At 42.4% G+C, this 9749-nt stretch overlaps 1 protein-coding gene across 1 annotated transcript in view; it reads right to left on the bottom strand.

The window, feature by feature from the left end:
* The window catches only part of LOC124595212 (potassium voltage-gated channel protein Shaw-like), a 659419-nt gene extending 651099 nt beyond the window's left edge, over window positions 1-8320 (bottom strand). Inside the window, exon 1 of the mRNA XM_047133852.1 lies at window positions 8231-8320. The gene's annotated coding sequence lies outside the window, so the exon portion shown is untranslated. The remainder of the gene's footprint in view (window positions 1-8230) is intronic.
* Window positions 8321-9749: the final 1429 nt, after the last annotated feature.

Below are 9749 nucleotides of genomic sequence, written 5' to 3' on the forward strand. Positions count from 1 at the left end.
TTCGAATCCTGCCTCGGGCATGGATGTGTGTGATGTCCTTAGGTTATTTAGGTTTCGGTAGTTCTAAGTTCTAGGGGACTGATGACCACAGGTGTTAAGTCCCACAGTGCTCAGAGCCATTTGAACCATTTTTTGAATGAAAAATGAGACGACCTTTCATCAGGATAACGCACCCGTCCACGTAGAGACGTTTCGGAAATTGAAGAAACAAAGAAATCTGAAATAAGATCTTTTGGAATATTCACGTTATTATTCTTATTTGAGACACTATAGCTTGCACCTGTTCCTGTTTTTAGGAAATTCGATGTTGTAAATCATATTACGCGAAATGAGGAACAAGTTGATTGCAGAACCTTCAGGAGGGTACTTAGATGGGTGACATTTGTGGATGGACTCTCTTTACAATGAATTCTTGACTGCATACACTAACCTAGGATAAAAAACAAAACTTGAACTTACAAAGGTATTAAACTTACTTGGCAAGTATATCGTCCGAATCAGGTACGAAATCAGAACAGCCTGTCGATACTGAAAATATTCACCATCACAATAAGCATTTAGTAAATCCAGGTATGGAGGCACTTTCAATAAGAAAATGAGTTTAATCTATTAATAATTTATGAGGAATTTTTAAATGTTCTTGTAAAACGGAACGAAATAAAAAAAAAAAAATAACAATCATTGGCTACTAATAAGGCACTTAATATTCACAGTCTTTAATGTAAAGTGCCTCGCGGTAATTTTCCCTTTCTAAACTCTCTTTTCCTTCTGGGTGTTCCAATGTATCCAGCCTATTTAACGCACAAAATATATATTTTGTCCTTTCTTTGTGTTTCGAAGCTGGTCGTGTGATAGTAAATGTGATAGACATGTCACCAGTTCTTACATTAGTACATTTCAGAACAGCTACTGCATTTCATCAATGTCGTATTTCAGCATATTATATAATCGTTCGGAAGAAATCCTCAGGACATTAGACGAGAAGTCTCAGCTGAGGCTCATAATTGGTAGCAATGACAGAGATATTCTACGTATCACCTTTGACAGACTCACGCCATTATCAGATAGAAGAATCAGAAATCCTTTGCTGGAACAAAAAAATTGTTCAAATGGCTCTGAGCACTACGGGACTCAACTGCTGAGGTCATTAGTCCCCTAGAACTTCGAACTAGTTAAACCTAACTAACCTAAGGACATCACACACATCCATGCCCGAGGCAGGATTCGAACCTGCGACCGTAGCGGTCTCGCGGTGCCAGACTGCAGCGCCAGAACCGCGGGGCCACTTCGGCCGGCTTTGCTGGAACAATGTTGCCATTCTGAAGATACTCGTATACCCGCGCATATTAGCACCGTGGAACCCTCAACTAAAAGGAAAACGAATTACGCAATTATGTAGATGGGTCGTACAATGATACATACTTAATGATGACATGAGAGCTGGTCGTGTATATTTGTCTGTTGTTCTTGTGCGGTAACGACCAGACAATGAAAATAACTGGAGAACAGGAAAACACAGGTCACATATTGCGGGAAGTCATGGCCTGCATGTTTGTCGAGCGAACATTGAGCAGTGCACGATTCATTCAGAGGTAATACGCAACAGCATCGCCGAGCATGTCACCCTGCACTTGCTCAATCACCTCCACATGCTGTTGCTGGACTGTAGGATAACTTCAAAAGAAGTGAAGACTAGTCATTATTTTTTTCACCTGAACTTACTGATCGGAAGATAGAAAACTTAAGCATTTACCGAGACGCTGAAGAAACTAGAGATGTGAATATGTTACGCTTCCACAGAAGTATCACATGACTCAATAGCATCCCGATCTGTGCCAATTTGCTGGACAGATAATTACTTATGTACTGCACGCTGCCGGTACTGACATACGAGGGCAGTTCAATAAGTAATGCACCACATCTTTTTCTGAAACAGGGGTTGTTTTATTCAGCATTGAAATACACCAGGTTATTCCCCAATCTTTTAGCTACACAACACTATTTTTCAACGTAGTCTCCATTCAATGCTACGGCCTTACGCCACCTTGAAATGAGGGCCTGTATGCCTGAACGGTGCCATTCCACTGGTCGATGTCGGAGCCAACGTCGTACTGCATCAATAACTTCTTCATCATCCGCGTAGTGCCTCCCACGGATTGCTTCCTTCATTGGGCCAAACATATGGAAATCCGACGGTGCGAGATCGGGGCTGTAGGGTGCATGAGGAAGAACAGTCCACTGAAGTTTTGTGAGCTCCTCTCGGGTGCGAAGACTTGTGTGAGGTCTTGCGTTGTCATGAAGAAGGAGAAGTTCGTTCAGATTTTTGTGCCTACGAACACGCTGAAGTCGTTTCTTCAATTTCTGAAGAGTAGCACAATACACTTCAGAGTTGATCGTTTGACCATGGGGAAGGACATCGAATCGAATAACCCCTTCAGCGTCCCAGAAGACTGTAACCATGACTTTACCGGCTGAGGGTATGGCTTTAAACTTTTTCTTGGTAGGGAGTGGGTGTGGCGCCACTCCATTGATTGCCGTTTTGTTTCAGGTTCGAAGTGATGAACCCATGTTTCATCGCCTGTAACAATCTTTGACAAGAAATTGTCACCCTCAGACACATGACGAGCAAGCAATTCCGCACAGATGGTTCTCCTTTGCTCTTTATGGTGATCGGTTAGACAACGAGGGACCCAGCGGGAACAAACCTTTGAATATCCCAACTGGTGAACAATTGTGACAGCACTACCAACAGAGATGTCAAGTTGAGCACTGAGTTGTTTGATGGTGATCCGTCGATCATCTCGAACGAGTGTGTTCGCACGCTCCGCCATTGCAGGAGTCACAGCTGTGCACGGCCGGCCCGCAAGCGGGAGATCAGACAGTCTTGTTTGACCTTGCGGCGATGATGACACACGCTTTGCCCAACGACTCACCATGCTTTTGTCCACTGCCAGATCGCCGTAGACATTCTGCAAGCGCCTATGAATATCTGAGATGCCCTGGTTTTCCGCCAAAAGAAACTTGATCACTGCCCGTTGTTTGCAACGCACATCCGTTACAGACGCCACTTTGACAGCTCCGTACAGCGCTGCCACCTGTCGGGAGTCAATGAAACTATACGAGACGAAGCGGGAATGTTTGAAAATATTCCACAAGAAATTTCCGGTTTTTTCAACCAAAATTGGCCGAGAAAAAAAATGTGTTGCATTACTTATTGAACTGCCCTCGTAGTTTGTTGAGACGTACCCCGAAAAGCTAGAGCTATAGATAGAAGTAACAGGTAAAGGAAGAAAGGGATTTACAAAGCGGGAAACATGTGCAGTCTTGCCATTCCTCCCTCCAGGCCTGTGCAGGTGCAGCGGTACAGTCAAAGTTCCTTTCACATTCCTCAGTTATATAAAATTCTGTTGTATTGGCTTTTATTGGCACCAGCGTATACGGGAAAAATTATTTTACATTTGTAGGCCAATGTGTGACACTTTCCGCGAAGTATTTTTCGTATTTATGGCTCACTCTATGTACGAAGAAATGATGAAACGTAATGAGTCCCAATTTTTTATAATGTCCTCCATATCGGTCCAGGTATTACATGTCATGCTTATTAAGCGGCCGAGATTCCTGTTCGCTGACACAAGTTGTAACCCTCTGCCGCAACAGGGCTCCAAATTGTAGCGTGTAACGTGGCGAGGTGTAACGTAACAGAGAACTTAAAGCATGAATTCGAAATGTTCGTCCACACATGGAGCACTCTCTTCTTCAGCATGATAATGCCAGACCACACACGCAAGCTGGGGTGAGATTGTGGCCCCGTCAACAAAGTCAGCCATTCTGCAGTGACGGTTTCAACCTGGACTCCAGTTGGGAGAAACATGTTTGTCGCCAGCGTGACTATGTTGAGAAATAAAAATGTAAGACTTGAGTTTCTCCTGGCGTATAGAACAATCAAATAACTTCCGGGAATTCAGCCAGGTAACACTTTCAGGGGTCGCCGATATTTCGGCGGGAGAACACCCCGCCATTTTAAGGCAAACTGCAACGGACAGGTGGCGTACATGCAAATTTAAAACCTCGGTTCTCGGACTGAAGCAGGAAAGATAACACACACACACACACACACACACACACACACACACAGAACACTAGTGCAACCAAAGGTGACCAAAGTCAGAGCTATCGATAGTGAAACTATGAATTCGCAGGTGTGGTAACATTGACTCTGTCCCTCTATTTTTTGACAAGGGAGAGAGCCGGATTCCAAACAGAGTTTAAACAGAAACCCCCATCCCTGTTAACGAGGTTGCTCGCTAATTTAATCTCAACTGCCTCCCTAATAACACTGTCCCAAACAGATGGTTCGGAACCGTACTCATGACGGATATATATTGGGTCTAATAGCAATAAAGTGACCTGACTACTTCGACGATGTCCACATCGGATCTGGTATTGGTGACCATGACACAGTTGAGGCAACGATGTTTGCCAAAGTATGGAGGACAATTAAAACAGGTAGGACGATATTTATGTTCAGCAAACTAGATGAAAAGCAATAGTATCGTATCTCAATCGGCAACTTGAAACTTTTAGTAACGGACAGGACATGTATAGGAGTTGCGGCTCATGTTTAAAAAAACAGTTGATCATGCACTAGATAGATATGTACCCATTAGAACAATTCATAATGTAAAGGTCTCTCCATAGCATACAGTTACTTTAAAGATATTCTAAAGAAACAGAGACAACTGCATAACAGATGTAACACAAAGCATAAACCTATAGATACAGAGCTGCTGAATGAAACGGGCCAGGCTGTGAAGAGAGCAATACTTGTATCTTACAGTCACTACCGTAACGGAAATATGTCAAACGGTCTTTCTAAAAATCAAGAGAAATTTTGATCGTATGTAAAGGCCGTAAGTGGCATCGAAGTTAGTGTCCAGTCACTCGCGGAAGAGACGGGAACTGAAGCTGAGTGTAGCAAAGCAAAAGCAGAAATGCTCACTTCCGTTTTCAAATGTTTCTTCACAAAGGAAAATCCAGGAGGATTGCCCCAGTGTAGTCCTCATACCACTGGAAGGAACAGTGAAGTAAGTGATAGTATCAATGGTGCTGAGAAACAGCTGAAATCGTTAAAACCGAATGAAAGATAGAGGGCCCGATGAAATTCCTTTCAGATTCTGTACTAACTGTGCGGCTGAGTTAGACCCTCTTATAACAAGGAACCATCGTAGACCGCTCAAAGAAAAAGCCGTATGCAGTAGTTGGAAGGAAGCACGGGTCACACCCATTTACAGAAGGGTGGTAGAAGTAATCCACAACACTACTGCCCAGGATCCTTCACAACGGTTTGTTGTAGTGTCTTAGAAAATACTCTGTGCTGAAACATAATGAAATATATCAAACACGAAGACCTCGTCCATGAAAACCAACATGGATACCGGAAATATCGAACAAGTGAAACTTAACTTTCACTTTTCTCATACGACATACTGAAAACGTTGGATCAAGGCAGTCAGGCAGATCCAGTATTTCTTGATTTTCGAAAAGCATTTGAGTCAGTATCACATCTGCACTTACTGTAAAAAAAAAATGGTACTGGGTATCAACCGAAATTTGTGACTATATTAAGGATTCTTTAGTAGGGAGGATACAGTAAGTTAGCTTGGATGGAGAATCATCGACTGATGTAGGAATAACTTCGTGTGTGCCACAGGGAGGTTTGTAGGGACCTTCGCTATTCATGTGGTTTATTAATGACCTTGCCGACAATATTAATAATGATCTCAGATCCTTAGCAAATGATGCAGTTTATTTAATGAAATAATTTCTGAAAGAGGCTGCATAAATATTCAGTCACATCTTTATAAGTTTCCACAGTGATGCAAAGATTGGCCACTTCTTTTAAAAGTTCAGAAATATAAAACTGTGCATAAAACGAAATACGTAGTCTCCTGTGACTATAAATCAATGAGTCACAGTTGTAATCGACTTTGTAAACATATGAAATGAAATGATTACTTGAAGTCACACGTACGTAAAGTGGATAGTAGACTTCGGAATATTGGTAGAATACTGGGAAAATACAACTGCTAAGAAATCACTCGTGCAACTGATCAGGGAATATCGCTAAAGTGTGTTAGACCCGTCCTCTTCTGGAGTACTACTACGCGGTGTGGGATCCGGCTCAGGTATGATTGACGCGTGATAGGGGAGCAAGTGCCACGGATATGATACGTGAATTGGGGTGGTACTCATTAAAACGAAGGCAGTATCCGTTGCAGCGACAACTTCTTAGGAAATTTAAATCACCGACTTTTTCCTCAGAATGAGAGAACATTTTATTGGCGCCCACCTACATAGGGGAGAAATGATCTTCGTAATAAAATAAGTGGAATCAGAGCTCGCACGGAAAGCGATAAGTGTTCGTTTATCCAGCGCGCTGTTAGAGATTGGAACGTTAGAGAAATACCTTGAAGGTGGTTTCGATGAACTCTCTGCCAGACATTTAATTATGAATAGCAGAGTAATCATGTATACACTACTGGCGATTAAAACTGCTACACCACGAAGATGACGCACTACAGACGCGAAATTTAACCGACAGGAAGAAGATGCTGTGATATGCAAATGATTAGCTTTGCAGAGCATTCACACAAGTTTGGCGCCGGTGGTGACACCTATAACGTGCTGATATGAGGAAAGTTTCCAACCGATTTCTCATACACAAACAGCAGTTGACCGGTGTTGCCTGGTTAAACGTTTTGTGATGCCTCGTGTAAGCAGGAGAAATGCGTAATATCACGTTTCCTACGTTAATAAAGGTTGGATTGTAGCCTATCGCGATTGCGGTTTATCGTATCGCGACATTGCTGCTCGCGTTGGTCGAGATCCAATGACTGTTAGCAGAATATGGAATCAGTGGGTGCAGGAGGGTAATACGGAACGCGGTGCTGGATTCCAACGGTCTCGTATCACTAGCAGTCGAGATGACAGGCATCTTATCCGCATGGCAGTAACGGATCGTGCAGCCACGTCTCGATCCCTGAGTCAACAGATGGGGACGTTTGTAAGACAACAACCATCTGGGCGGACAGTTCGACGACGTTTGCAGCACCATGGACTATAGCTCGGAGACCATGGCTGTGGTTAGCCTTGATGCTGCATCACAGACAAGAGCGCCTGCGATGGTGTACTCAACGACGAACCTAGGTGCACGAATGGAAAAACGTCATTTTTTCGGATCAATCCAGGTTCTGTTTACAGCATCATGATGGTCGCATCCGTGTTTGGCGACATCGCGGTGAACAAACATTGGAAGCATGTATTCGTCATCACCATACTAGCGTATCACCCGGCGTGATGGTATGGGGTGCCACTGGTTACACGTCTCGGTCACCTCTTGTTCGCACTGACGGCACTTTGAACAGTGGACGTTACATTTCAGATGTGTTACGACTCATGGCTCTACCTTCATTCGGTCCCTGCGAAACCCTACATGTCAGCAGGATAATGCACGACCGCATGTTGCAGGTCCTGTATGGGCCTTCCTGGATACAGAAAATGTTCCACTGCTGCCCTGGCCAGCACGTTCTCCAGATCTCTCACCAATTGAAAACGTCTGGTCAATGGTGGACGAGCAACTGACTCTTCACAATACGCCATTCACTACTATTGATGAACTGTGGTACGTGTTGAATCTGCATGGGCGGCTGCACCTGTACACGCCATCCGAGCTCCGTTTGACTCAATGCCCAGGCGTATGAAGGCCGTTATTACGACCAGAGGTGGTTGTTCTGGTTACTGATTTCTCAGGATCCATGCAGCCAAACTGCGTAAGAATGTACTCACATGTCAGCTGTAGTATAATATATGTGTCCATTGAATACCAGTTTATCATCTTCATTTCTTCTTGGTGTAGCAATTTTAATAGCCAGTAGTATACGTAAATGTGCCATGCAGCACTAACTGGAGATACTAGATGCTGAAGAAACTGTAATGGCAGACTGTTGAAGGTAGACATCAACTGTCCAGAGAAAGCCTACTTATAATGTTTCAAGAATGATGAATCCAGGGACTGTAGTGCAACCTTCCACACATATTTCCCATAGGGACCGTGAGGACAAGATTATATTAATTACAGAGCCCACGAAGGCATTTAAACGAACACTTTTCCTACGCTCGATGAGTGAATGGAACGCGAAATATCGCTAAAAATTTGTGCAATGGTACGTACCATACGCCATGCACTTCACATTGGTTTACTGAACAGTAGATGAGGAATTTTCACTGCTATTTGGACCTATGATGAAGTTGTGCGTTCTGTAACAGATAATATTATCATTAGCTAGACAAGTAGTTTCAGGGAAGCAGATGTATGGTCTTATAGACGAGCCCAGTGTTGAGCAGATAATTATTTAGTAAAAATGAAGAGTTCTTTGCCATGGAAGAATGGAAAAAAGTATTCCAACAACATTAAAACGAATTGTGCTGAGAAAGCTCAAACTCTATACTTCAATATTTGCAGCCTACAAGATGAAAGTATACGAACATTCTTTGCTGCCAGAACGGAAAAAACACTGGAAGAATCATTTGATGGAAGTGCAGAGGAAATGTATGACTACATAAAATCCAATGTTATAAGGACAGCAACAGAGGTGCTGGGCATAAGGGGAAACAACCACAGCTGTACGGAAAAATGGTGGTCGGAGGAAATAGAAGGGACAGTTGAAGAGAAGAGGCAGCCTGTCAACTGGTGACTGAATGATAAATCGGAAGTAACAAGAACAGTGTACAAGAAATATCGGAATGAAATGATAAAAAAAATAAGAAGAGCAAAGCATGAAGCATCGGAAATGGACATGTGTCAGCGTCAATAGCAAAATAGGATTTGGGAGAGCGCAACAGAGGTGTTCAGTATTAAAAGGACTTCGACAAGAGACAGAAGTCAAAACCACTCTTCAATTCTCAACTCATGACACCAAAAGATTGGGAGGAATATTTCCGGAAATTATTAAATGAGGATAGAGAACTATCTGGAGGAAGGAACACTGTAAGAAAAGGAGCAGGAAGGGGAGGATAAAGTTTTAGAAAGCGAGGTGAGTAAGGTATTAACAACATGGAAGATTGGTAAATCGCCTGGACAAGGGAATTTCAACCTGGAGCTCTTTAAATACCGTGGTGATAAAATTGTAAAACTCGTAACACGGTTATGCAATGGAATGTTACATGGAGAGTCAGTACCCTAGGAAATAAAGATGGGCTATATTAATACTATATTTAAAAAAGGGGATCGCAAAAGCTGCTCGAACTACCGAAGATTCTGTGTCATAAACACATTAATGAGAATCCTTGGGAGAACAATTAAAAACAAGCTGCAAATAAATTTAAAAACACAGGAAGAACAATGTGGCTTCACAGTTGGTAGATCATCCATAGATCATATTTTCACATTACGACAAAGCTTAGAGAAAGATAGGGCAAATTAAAAAAAAAAAAAAAAAAAACATAGCATTAATTTCCATAGATTGAGAAAAGCAAATGATACTGTCCCGAGGAAACTACTTTGGAGAGCATTACATTTGGCAAATATAAAGGGTCCTTTAATTAAAATAATAGAAGAAATGTATAACGATAACATATTTCAAGTGGAAATTGGTAGTACACTTCCACAGAAATTTAGAACAAGGTAGGATTTGTTACAAGGCTGCCCCATGTCACCAACGTTATTTAAAATTTATATACATATCAGTTTT

This window comes from Schistocerca americana, chromosome 2, assembly GCF_021461395.2.
Source record: "Schistocerca americana isolate TAMUIC-IGC-003095 chromosome 2, iqSchAmer2.1, whole genome shotgun sequence".
NCBI lineage: Eukaryota > Metazoa > Arthropoda > Insecta > Orthoptera > Acrididae > Schistocerca > Schistocerca americana.